Source organism: Tenrec ecaudatus, chromosome X (genome assembly GCF_050624435.1).
Source record: "Tenrec ecaudatus isolate mTenEca1 chromosome X, mTenEca1.hap1, whole genome shotgun sequence".
In the NCBI taxonomy this organism is placed as follows: Eukaryota; Metazoa; Chordata; class Mammalia; order Afrosoricida; family Tenrecidae; genus Tenrec; species Tenrec ecaudatus.
The window spans coordinates 58,459,123-58,472,202 of NC_134548.1; the positions used below are offsets into that span (position 1 = coordinate 58,459,123).

Genomic DNA, 13,080 nt, shown 5'->3' on the forward strand with positions numbered 1-13,080 from the left:
AAACCCACCCTCTGGAGAAAATGCATTCCACCCCAGGGATAAACAGCCTGTAGATTCCAGCACATGCACCAAAAGAAGGTCTCCCCCGCCCCCCGCCCCAAGTTGCGTGCCATAGCAGCAGAATCTCAGCCCCCATAACTAAACCACACCAGAGACATTTACCTGCTTTGTACCTCCTTTAACCTTCACATTCTGCTTTTATAATCTCTTTCTGTTCTCTCCCTTTTTCCTCATGAAATATATCAAGACTATTGAACTGTCTACAGGTAGACTTACTATTTCAACACCCTACTTGTTGAATTAAGACATGCATTATTCCGGCAGACTCATGTCTGATGTTGACAATGAATATTATATAAGTTTTGCCTGACCACCAACTCCCATTGTTTGTGTAAATAGCATCCAGTCATGTAAGGACTTAATCTTTGCAAGTCAACAATCCATGCATTTGATTTGTAGTTTCATCTCTCTCTCAATAGTGTTTTAAAATTAGTATGATGGGATAATCAATGGCACTATAAACAGAAGGTCATTATGCTCTGGGGAAATGATCTGTAAGATTCTCTACCATAAAATAACAAGGATGAATCAGAGGCAGATAAACAGCATAGATTCAGGAATAGATTTTGGACTTGCACTTAATCCTAACTCCAAAGGACAATTAGTTTTTATGACATGGCCCTGCTTGTTTCTCTCCCTCATGAAGGACACTCGGAAGATATGGGTGCTATAGCAATGTGTTTTGAAGAAATGAGATGGTTCCCAGCTATCAGAAAGAAAAGTGTCTGGGTCTTAAAGCTTGTTTTCAAACAATCAGCCATCTAAGTGAGATATCAACTAAGTCCATATGGAAGAAGCACACCAACATCCGCGATCCAAGGATTGTAAAGTATGTAACTCAAATCCAAAGCAGGGAATAGTATCAGAGTTTAAATTATGGGATTCTGGTGTGTAGAAAGCTATGGATGACAGTGGAAACCCAAAACACATTTGTAAAATCAACACAGGGAATAAGCCTCCAGTTATTTCCCTCTAACAGTAATTGAGGGACAGGAATAATCTGGTTATCATACAGATTATTGAAGTAATGACAATGTTAGATTAAAACATTGTATCTGACTTGAATAGACGTGTGCATAAGCAAACGTGGTGAAGAAAGCTGATGGTCCCTGGCTTTCAAAAAAATATAGCGTCTGGAGTTTTAAACACTTAAAGGCAAACAAACGACCATTTAGCTCAGAAGCAACAATGCCCACAGAGAAGAAGCACACAAGCCTAAGTGAACACGAGGTGTGAAGGGATCAGGTAGCAGACACCAAAGAACAAAAATCATCATTGTGTGATCACCTTGCCCACATAAACGCTGAAGACGAATGTGCGCAGAAGTAAGTGTGGTGAAGAAGGTTGATGGTGCCTGGCTATTGAGAGATATAGCATCTGGGGACTTAAAGGCTTGGAAGTAAACAAGCGGCCACCTAGCCCAGAAGCAAGAAAGTACACATGGAAGCAGCACACCAACATGTGTGGTCATGAAGGGCTGAGTGGACCAGGTTTCGAGCAACAAAGGCAGGGGAAAAAATCATATCATCATGAATGAGGGGAGTGCATGATGGGGACCCAATGCCTATCTGTAGACAACTTGACATCTCTTGCATAGGGATAGTGGGGAGGAGATGAGTCACTCAGGGTTCAGTGTAGCAATAATGAAACTCACAACCTTCCTCTAGTTCTTAAACGCTTTCTCCCCCGCAACTATCATGATCCCAATTCTACCTTGCAAACCTAGTTAGACCAGAGGATGCACAGCAGTAAAGCTGGGATCTGGAAACACAGGGAATCTAGGACAGATGAACCCCCAGGACCAACGGTGAGAGTGGCGATACCAGGAGGGAAGGGGAGGGCGGTAGAAAGGGGGAACCGATCTCGGGGATCTACATATAACCTCTTCTCTGGGGGATGGGCAACAGGAAAGTGGGTGAAGGGAGACGCCGGGCAGTGTAAGATAGGATAAAATAATAATTTATAAATTATTAAGGGTTCATGAGGGAGGGGGGAGTGGGGAGGAAGTGAGAGGGAAATAGGAAAATGAGCTGATTCCAGGAACCCAAGTGGAAGGCGAATTTTGAGAATGATGAGGGCAACGAATTGTATAAGGGAGTTTTACTCAATTGATGTATGTATGGATTGTGATAAGAGATGTATGAGCCCCAATAAGATGTTTTAAAAAGAACATAAAATAGATTTTAAAAACCATGTCCTCTGATCTCCCTTTGTGCTTGAACTAATTTTTAAAAATCATTTTATTGGGGCTCATACAACTCTTATCACAATCCACACATACATTAAGTGTGTAAAGCACACTTACACAATCTTTGCCCTCATCATTCTCAAAGCACTCGCTTTCCGCTTGGGCTCATGGAATCAGCTCCTCATTTTTATTTTTATTTTTTAACCCCTCTCCCTCCCCGTTCCTCCCTCCCTCAAGAACTCTTGATAATTTATAAAGTATTATTTTATCATATCTTACACTGCCCGACTGTGCTTGATCTAACTTTTAACATTTTCTGCGTGTTTTTTTTACATATTGGCGTTTATCTCTGTTGTCTTTTGTCATTGTTGGTAGACTTCTTGACTCTCTGTTAAGCATTTTTCTATGATTCTTCAGTATACGAAACCCATCATGGGGAAATCTATAAAGACAATAAGTAGAAAGGGTTTCTGAGGGTTATGGCAATGGAGGTGAGGGGTAAGGAGAAACCGATATCAAGGAGCACAAGAAGGAAGAAAATGTTTTGAAACTGATTGTGTTAGGGATTGTACAACACTGATTGATATGAAAGAACTATGGATGTCTGGATTAGGTTCTAATAAAATGGTTTGAAAGAAACATTAATTTGTTCATTCATTAATTTAGAAATTTTTTATGATTAATTATTCTATATGCATATAGGGAGACCATCCTGTTTTTTCTTTTTTTAAAAGAATAGCTCAAAGTAGGCTGGTTACGATGAGGCTTATTAAGAGAAAAGAGGAAGAAGAACAGAAGATCAACTGTTGCCTAATCTCAGCATGACTGATTTAACCTTGCCTTCCTCATTTCATTGACATCAATTGAGTATATGATTATAAGGTCATTGGCATTCTACTCACATGCAGCCATGAATTTTTTGAGATATAAATTAAGTAAGCCTTGCTTTGAAAAGGAAGGATAAGATTCTCAAATTTAGTGAATAAAGCCGTTGACAGGATTTTTCTATGATAAATATTTGGTTGGTGAGTAATAAAAATTCTGAAATCAAAAGAAAAACCTAAAATGCCTATTATTAGTTATATTTTTGGTGACGTAAAGCAGATGGTTATAAATAATGGATCCCTGTGAAGAGTAAATGGTTAAGTGTTTGACTACAAGCCAAAAGGTTGGCAGTTCAAATTTACCCAAAAGATTATCTGAGCAGATCTTTTGATCTCCTTGCAAAAAAAAAATACAGCCTCCAAGATCCTATGAAGTATGTCTATTCTGCACAAATGGGATTTCCATGAGTCAGAATTGACTAAATGTCTACTACCAATCACACTAGTTATAAATGCAAGATGCTAATCATAGTAACCACAAAGAAAATATCTCCAAACTACACATGAGTGCAAAAGGAAATAAAATGGTCCACTTCAGAAAAATCAACTTATCCTCTTGAATTTTGGTTATGTTTTTCTGTTTTTTGGTATATGAAACCCAGGATTGATGAAACTATAGAGGAGGAAGTTAAAATAAAAGGCTCCTAAAGGGTACAGTGGGGGTAGGAGTATAGGTGAGCTGATATCATGAAGTTCAAGAAGGAAGAAAATGCTTTGAAACTGATTGTGGTTGCAATTGTATGACACTGTTTGATGTGGTTGAACAATGGAATGATATATCTGTATTAGCTCCCAATAAAATGGTTTCGGGCAATCCGAAGAGAAAACAATGGGACCGACAGTTCTGGGGGGACATGGGAGAGGCGGAGGCAGGGGAAAGGAAGTGGGACAAAACTAGGGAAAAGGGAACAACAAGTGGTCTAAAAGCGATGACGAGGAGGTTAGCAGACCTGGTAGGTCTTAATCAAGAGAAATGTAACTGAGAATTACTGAAACCCAAATGAAGGCTGAACATGATAGTGGGACAAAGAGGAAAGTAAAAGGAAATAGAGGAAAGAACTAGAAGGCAAAGGGCATTTATAGAGGTCTAAATACAGGCAGGTACTTATGTAAATATATTTATATATAATGATGGGGAAATAGATCTATGTGTATATATTTATAGGTTTAGTATTAAGGTAGAAGATGGACACTGTGCCTCTACTCAAGTACTCCTTCAATGCAAGAACACTTTGTTCTATTAAATTGGCATTCCATGATGCTCACCTTCCTGACAGGATTGCTGAAGAAAAAGTGGGTGTATAAGCAAATGTGTTGAAGAAAGATGATGGTGCCCAGTTGTCAAAATATGTAGCACCTGGGGTTTGAAAGGCTTGAAGATAAACAAGTGGCCATATAACTGAGAAGCAACAAATCCAACATGGAAGAATTACACCAGTTGGTGTGACCATCAGGTGTCAGTAGGATCAGGTATCAGGCATCAAAGACTCAGAACAAAAAAAAATCATATCATTGTGAATGAAGGGGAGTGCAGAGTAGAGACCCAAAACCCATCTGTAGGCAATTGGACATCCTCTTACAGAAGGGTCACAAAGAAAAGACGAGGCAGTCAGGGTGCAGTATATCATTGATGAAACATACAATTTTCCTCTAGTTCTTTAATGTTTCCTCCTCGCCGCCACTATCATGACCCCAATTCTACGTTACAAATCTCGCTAGACCAGAGAATGCACATGGGGTACAGATAAGAGCTGGATACACAGGGAATATAGGACAGATAAACTCCTCAGAATCAATATTGAGTGTAGCCATATCAGGTGGTTAAGGGGAAGGTGGGGGAGAAAGTGGGGACTGATCACAATGATCTACATATAACCCTCTTCCAGGAGAATGGACAACAGAAAAGTGGGTGAAGGGAGACTTCGGTCAGTGTAAGACATGAAAAAATAATAATAATTTATAAATTATCAAGGGTTCATGAGGTAGGGAGGGTGGGGGATGAAGGGGGCAAATGAGGAGCTGATACCAAGGGCTCAAGTAGAAAGCAAATGTTTTGAGAATGATGATGGCAACAAATGTACAAATGTACTTGACAAAATGGATGTATGTATGGATTGTGATAAGAGTTGTACAAACCCCCAATAAGATGATTTTTAAAAAAGAAGAAGAAGAAAATGGTTTGGGGCAAAATTTGTAAGCATCAGAGCAAAGGAGGTACACGCTGTGCTGATTGTGTTAGCTTTATATTACATTTTGAAATGTGGAAATGTTAGTTCTCTTAATGTTGTATTCCTCAAGATTTTTAAAAAGCTATGCACGCTATTTTGCAATTCCATATGAATCTGAGATTTGCCTTTCTCTTTGTTGCTCCCATAAAAGGCTGTTGGGAGTTTGATAGGGATTGTATTATGAATAATGTTATCTCCCCAGGGATTCTGTAGAAGAAAAATCAAGTATAATTTTAACATGACATTACACAGTTAGATTAAATAACATTGGTGGTGGTGTTAGGTGTGACAACCAGCTCCAACTTAACAACAAAACAAAATAATACAAAGTCCTGCACAATTCTCACAATTGTAATGTTTGAGCCCATTGTTGAAGCCACTAAGATTATATCAGTCCATCTCCTACAGGATTTTCTTCTTTTGACTGACACTCTCATTTAGTAAGAATTATGTCCTTTTCCAGGGACATAAGGATCTTGTCATGCTTATTTTTTTTAAGTTTCATAAAAATTTTATTAAATTAGGCCCCCATGTTTAAATCAGTACCATTGAATCAGTACCATGATGCTGCAACCTTGCTCTAGCACTTGTGAGACCATTCATATCCTCCTAGATTGTACCTTACCTCCTGGAAAAGGCCCACTCACAGCCATTCAAATGCAGCTGCCTACTACCTGCCCTCACTATGGAATTTTGATGGAATTGGAGAACATTCTTGTGGTATTCTAATCATACCTATCTTTTTATTATTATTATTATTATTAAATAATCTAAAAAATCTTATTACTCTCCTCTCTATGATTAATAAGATTACCTAGCCAGATTTATGTCCCCATAAATAAAAATAAATAACAAGAGATTTCCTCCAGAATGGCTCAATGGCAACCTATGCCAGTTCTGTTTCCTAAAGTTTATTAATACAACTTTCTGTCACCTCTCCCACTAGAAAAATAAATCAACACATTAGGACCAAGCAAATAAATACAACTTTACTATTTGACAGATTTTTATTTAAAAGGTAAGTTTTATAGCATTTGGTATGTCTGTGAGGGAGCTTCAAAAAGTGTGTGGAAAAGCAAAAGCACTCAATATTATAGCTACATCATTATACTGCATTATATTATTTTTCATTCATCATATAAAATTTTTATGATTTTAACCACCTTCACAAATAGTGGAATGAAAAGTGTTGAATACATTAATTTTATTCCACTTATTCAGACTATAGATATGTTCTACAACCAAATTTAAAATTTTTTGCCAAATGAAGCTTTTTGAATGTTGATGTCATTTTTGAAAGTTGATATAACTTTGAGATTTTTAAAAAACATTTTATTAGGGGCTCATGCAACTCTTATCACAATCCATACATATACATACATCAATTGTATAAAGCACATCTGTACATTCTTTGCCCTAATCATTTTCTTTTTTTTTTTTCCCTTTTCTTTTTTTACATTTTATTAGGGGCTCATACAACTCTCATCACAACTTTGAGATTTTTTTGTGACAAGAGTTTTTTTTTTTAGTGGTAGAAGTGTTCGTTCATGTTTTTTGTTTGTTTTTTAAAACATTTTATTAGGGACTCATACAACTCTTATCACAATCCATACATACTCATCAATTGTATAAAGCACATCTGTACATTCTTTGACCTAATCATTTTCAAAGCATTTGCTCTCCACTTAAGCCCTTTGCATCAAGTCCTCTTTTTTCCCCTCCCTCCTCACTCCCCACTCCCTCATGAGCCCTTGATAATTTATAAATTATTATTTTGTCATATCTTGCCCTATTCGGCATCTCCCTTCACCCCCTTTTCTGTTGTCCGTCCCCCAGGGAGGAGGTCACATGTAGATCCTTGTAATCAGTTCCCTCTTTCCAACCCACTCACCCTCTACCCTCCCAGGATTGTCCCTCACACCCCTGGTCCTGAAGGTATCATCCACTTTGTATTCCCTGTTTCTCCAGCTCCTATCTGCACCAGTGTACAACCTCTGCTCTATCCAGACTTGCAAGGTAGAATTCGGATCATGGTAGTGGGGTGGGTGGGTGGGTGGGGAAGAGGCATTTAGCAACTGTATTCTTCATCGGTGCTACATCGCACCCTTACTGACTCAATCTCCTCCTCTAGCTCCCTCTGTGAGGGGATCTCCAGTGGCCGATAAATGGGCTTTGAGTCTCCACTCTGCACTTCCCCCTTCATTCACTATGGTAAGATTTTTTTTTTTTGATGATGCCTTATACCTGAGCCCTTTGACACCTCGTGATCACACGGGCTGTTGTGCTTTTTCCATGTGGGCTTTGTTGCTTCTGAGCTAGATGGCCGCTTGTTCGCCTTCAAACCTTTAAGACCTCAGACACTATCTCTTTTGATAGCTGGACACCATCAGCTTTCTGTGCCACATTTGCTTATGCACCCATTTGTCCTCAACGATCATATCATGGAGGTGTGCACCCAATGATATGATTTTTTGTTCTTTGATGCCAGATAACTGATCCCTTCGGGACCACGTGATCACACAGACTGGTGTGTTCTTCCATGTGAGCTTTGTTGCTTCTGAGCTAGATGGCCGCTTGTTTATCTTCAAGCCTTTAAGACCCCAGACGCTATCTCTTTTGATAGCCAGGCACCATCAGCTTTCTTCACCACATTTGCTTGTTCACCTGCTTTGGCTTCAGCGGTTGTGTCGGGAGAGTGAGCATCATAGAATGCCAAATTAATAGAAGAAAGTATTCATGCATTGGGGGAGTGCTTGAGTAGAGGCCCAAGGTCTTTCCGCCAACTTTATACTTAACCTATAAATATAGGCACATTGATATATTTCCCCATCCTCATATAAAAACAACGGGACCGACAGTTCTGGGGGGACTTGGGATAGCGAGAGGTGGGGGTTAAGGAAGTGGTGTTAACAAACCCAGGGACTAGGGAACAACATGGGATTCAAATTGGTGGTGAGGTGGGAGTGGCAGGCCTGGTAGGGAATGATCAAGGGTAAGGTAACGAAATGAAGAGGTATAGCTGTAACCCAGGTGGGGATGGAGCATGATAGTGGGACAGGAGGAAAGTCAAGGAAAATAGAGGAAAGAGCTAGGAGGGAAAGGGCATTTATAGAAGTCTAAACAAAGAGTTCATTTTTAATCTCTTTGCCTATTCTTTCTAGGAAGTGAAATTTATAATTCACTTCCCAAGCTTTAAAATAGCACTGAAATGATAAGGTAAAATGTGATGATGACTTGTCACTCAGCATGACTTGTTACTATGTAATATTTATTGAAATATCATAGTGAGCCTTTAAGACAGGCTAGAACTGTCCCTGCATGTTTCCATGACTGTAAATCTTTATGAGAGAAGAAAGCCTTGCCTTTCCCCTGCAGATTGGCAGGCTGATTGAATCTGACTTTGCAATTATCAGTCCAACATATAACCTATGGTGCCACCTGGGTCACTGAGTCAGAAAGGATTCAAACACAGTGAGTGTCTCAAATTGAAAGTAAATGTTTTGAAAATGACGATGGAAACATAGTACAAATATGCTTGATACAATTGATATATGGACTGTTATAAAAATTGTAAGAGCCCCCGATAAAATGATCTTTTTAAAAAGTGTTGTATTAAAGATTTAATTCTTTGCCTTTGTTTAATATTTTTGTTGCTCCTAACACACACAAAAATGCAATGTTGTGCACTTTCTGCCCTTGAAAGGACTAGATTAAGACAGTTTTTCTATATGATTCTGAAGTGGTTCCCTGGGACCTCCAAGACAGATTTGTTTGTTCTTCTGGCAGTCCATTTTGCTTTCAATATTCTTCACCAAGATAATTGAAATGTATCAATTCTTCTCTAGTATTCCTTATTTATGTCCAGCTTTCACATTGTGTGAAACTATTGAAAATTCCATGGCTTGGGTCAGATAGATTTTAGTCTTTTACACTTTAAAGAGGTCTTCTATGGAGTGGATGCATAGAAAAAAACGATTTATCGGGGATGAGGGTAGGGAGGGTGAGAAGAACTGGGGAGCAAATAATGAATGCAAGAGTGAGGAGGGAGTACTGGAACTGACTATGATGATGTGTATACAATATTTTAAAAGCAACTTAATTATGGAAGTGTGTGATATGTGAATTTTATATCAAGAAAACTAAAAAGGTGAAAAAAATCTACAAAATTAAATGCCTATTTTCTATCTAGACAAGATAGGAGGGATAAACAATCCAGAGGAGAAAACAACGAGACCAACAGTTCCGGGGGAACACAGGAGAGGGGGAGGTGGGGAAGAAAAAGGGGGTGTCCAACAAACCCAGGGACAAGGAAAGAACAAATATTCTAAGATAAATGGCAAAGAGAGCATAGGATGCCAGCGAGGGCTTGATCAAAAGCAATGTAGGCAAGAGAAATTACTGAAACCTGAATGAAGGCCGAACATGACAGTAGGGCATGAGGAAAGTAAAAGGAAATACAGGAAAGAATTAAGAGGCAAAGCACATTTATAGAGGGCTAAATACAGGCATGTATATATGTAAATACATTTGTATATAGTGATAGTGGAATAGATCTATGCATATATTTATTTATAATCATTTCATTGGGGGCTCATACAACTTTTATCATAATCCGTATATACATCAATTTTATAAAGCACATTTGTACATTCATTACCCTCATCATCCTCAAAACATATGCTCTCCACATAAGCCCCTGGCATAAGTTCCTAATTTTCCCCTCCCTTCCTGGTCCCCCCTCCTTCATGAATCCTTGATAATTCATAAATTATTATTTTTTTCATATCTTACACTGTTCAACATCTCCCTCACCCACTTTTCTGTTGATGGTCTCCCAGGGAGGAGGTTATAAATATATGTAGATCCTTGTAATCGGTTCCCACTCTCTACCTGACCTTCCCTTCACCCTCCCAGTATCACCACTCTCACCACTGATCCTGAAGGGATCATCTGTCCTAGATTCCCTGTGTTTCCAGGTCCTATCTGTACCAGTGCACATCCTCTGGTCTAGCCATGTTTTTAAAGTAGAATTGGGATCATGATAGTGGGTGGGGATGAAGCATTTTGGAACTAGAGAAAAGTTGTATGTTTCATCGTTGCTACACTGCACCCTGACTGGCTCGTCTCCTCCCCACGGCCCTTCCGTAAGGGGATGTCCAAATTGCCTACAGATGGGCTTTGGGTCACCACTCCACACTCCCCTTACTCACAATGATATGGGTTTTTGGTATTTGATGCCTGACACCTCATCCCTTTGGCACCTCGTGATCACACAGTCTCGTGTGCTTCTTCCATGTGGGCTTTATTGCTTCTGAGCCAGATGGCCACTTCAAGTCCTTAAGACCCTAGATGCTATATCTTTTGATAGCCATGCTCAATCAGCTTTCTTCACTACATTAGCTTATGCATCCACTTTGTCTTTAGTGATCGTGTCGTGAAGGTGGGTGTCATGGATTGCCAGTTTAATAGAACAAAGTATTCTTGTATTGAGGGAGTGCTTGAGTGGAGGCTCAATGTCCATCTGCTACCTTAATGCTAACTATATATATATATATATATATATATATATATATATATATATATATATATATATATATTTCCCCATCCTCATATATAAATATATTTATATATGTACATGCCTTATTTAGACCTCTGTAAATGCCCATTGCCTCCTAGCTCTTCCTCTATTTCCTTTTGCTTTCCTCTTGTCCCACTATGATGCTCAGCTTTCATTTGGGTTTCAGTAATTCCTCTCCATTACATTACCCTTGATCAAGCCCTACAAGGCCTCCAACACCCTCCTCACTATTGATTTTGGATCACTTATTGTTCCCTTGTCCCTGGGTTTGTTAACACCACTTCCTTTCCCCCCATCCACCCCTCTCCCATATCCCCCCCCAGAACCATCGGTCCCATTGTTTTCTCCTCCAGATTGTTCATCCAGCCTATCTTATTTAGACAGACATGCGGAGATAATAAGATGCACAAAAACAAAACAGACCAAAACCAAGCAACAAAAGATAACAAAACAACAGCAACAACAAAAAGCCAATGACAAAAACAAACAAACAAAAAGAACCCCACAACACAACAACAACCCAAAAAGAAAAGCTTGTAGTTAGTTCAAAGACTAACAGTTAATAGTTTGTCAGCAGATCCCCCCTATGATGCAGGCTGGACCTGATCTGGTTTCTAAATTTTTCTGTATTTTTGGTGTGTATTGTGTGGGTTAGGTTTTGTTTGCTCATATTAGAGTTTATCTCAGAAGTGTTGTATCAATGGAGGTCACCCTCTTGAAGCTGTGTTAGTATGCTTTTCCATTTTTCAGTGTGTGAAATACAGGATTGATGAACCGATAGGGACAGCAAGTAGACTAAGGGGCTCAGGGAGAGGAGGGCTCAGTGGTGGTGGTGGTGATATAAAAAGGAGATACTGTCAAGGAGTCCATGTAGAAAAAGAATGTTTGGAGAGTAATTGTGGTAGCAATTTTACAATTCTATTGGACATAATTGAGATATATAATGATATGTATTAATTCCCAAATAATAATTGTAATAAAAGATATGTCCTTTTGTGATTGACTAGCTTCACTCAGCATAATGTCCTCCAAATCCATTCATGTCATGAGGTGTTTCATGGTCTCATCAATATTATTTAACAATGCATAATATTTTTTTAAGGAAAAGAAACATTTATTTAAAGAAAAAAATCCCAAAATTGTTTGCTGAAAAAAACCCTGCATTTTTGTGATTACATTTATTGGAAGAGTGGGGAAAAAAATTAAAATGTCATTTAGTTTGGGGCAGGAGACCAACTTATTTCAGGAAAGGATGAATCCTTGGTTACTTCTGAGCATCAAAGTTTATGTAGGTTTCTCTTCGGAATACAGCCTCCATTCAGGAGGCTCCTCTCTTCCCCTCTGAACAGATTCTGGGTTTCAGCCAACTCTCAGTGGAGGGGCAACTAGCACAACACCGTCGCCCCGCACAAAGAGCATTGGAATATTCTGTTTCATTGATTTATATATCTCTTCATGTGTCTCTTAATTAATTTCTATAGTCGTCACAATTTCTTCCACATCTCCCAGTATCATTTTTAAATGCTGATCATAAGCATGCAATCTTCCTCAAAGCTCTTGGTCATTTCGCATTTTCACATCAATGCATTCATCCAGGCTGAGCCTAATGAGATCCAGAGGCTCCTCTACTGTGTTGGTAGTTTGTTGCTGGTCCACATCGTCCGCCATGCTTCAAATTCTCTAATATTTCATTATGTGTATGTACCAAAGAGTTTTTCTACTGATGGGCCTTTAGATTGTTTCCATTACTTACTATTGTGGATAGTTCATCCTGTGGCTTTTATTTCTTTAAGGTATGTACTGAGCAATGGGATTGCTGAGTAATATGGTGTTTCTCTTCCAAGTTGTTGGAGGAAGGACCAAACCACGTACCATAGTGGTTGCACAGTTTTTCAGTCCCACCAGCAGTATATGGGGGTTCCAATCCCTTTGCACTTTCTCCAGCATTTGTTACTTAACTTATTTTAACTTTGCTATTAATGCCAGTGTGAGGTGATACCTCATCAATGTTTTCAGTTATATCTCTTAAATGGCTAGTGTGCATGTGCACTTCTTCGTGTTTGTTGGCTACCTGGATGTCTTCTTTGGTGAATTGTCTGCTCATTCCCTCTGTTTATTTTTAAATAGTTGTATTCATATTTT

At 38.9% G+C, this 13,080-nt stretch overlaps 1 pseudogene; it reads right to left on the reverse strand.

Moving 5' to 3' along the window:
• Window positions 1-12,297: 12,297 nt before the first annotated feature.
• Window positions 12,298-12,608, reverse strand: LOC142434236 (U6 snRNA-associated Sm-like protein LSm3 pseudogene; annotated as a pseudogene).
• Window positions 12,609-13,080: the final 472 nt, after the last annotated feature.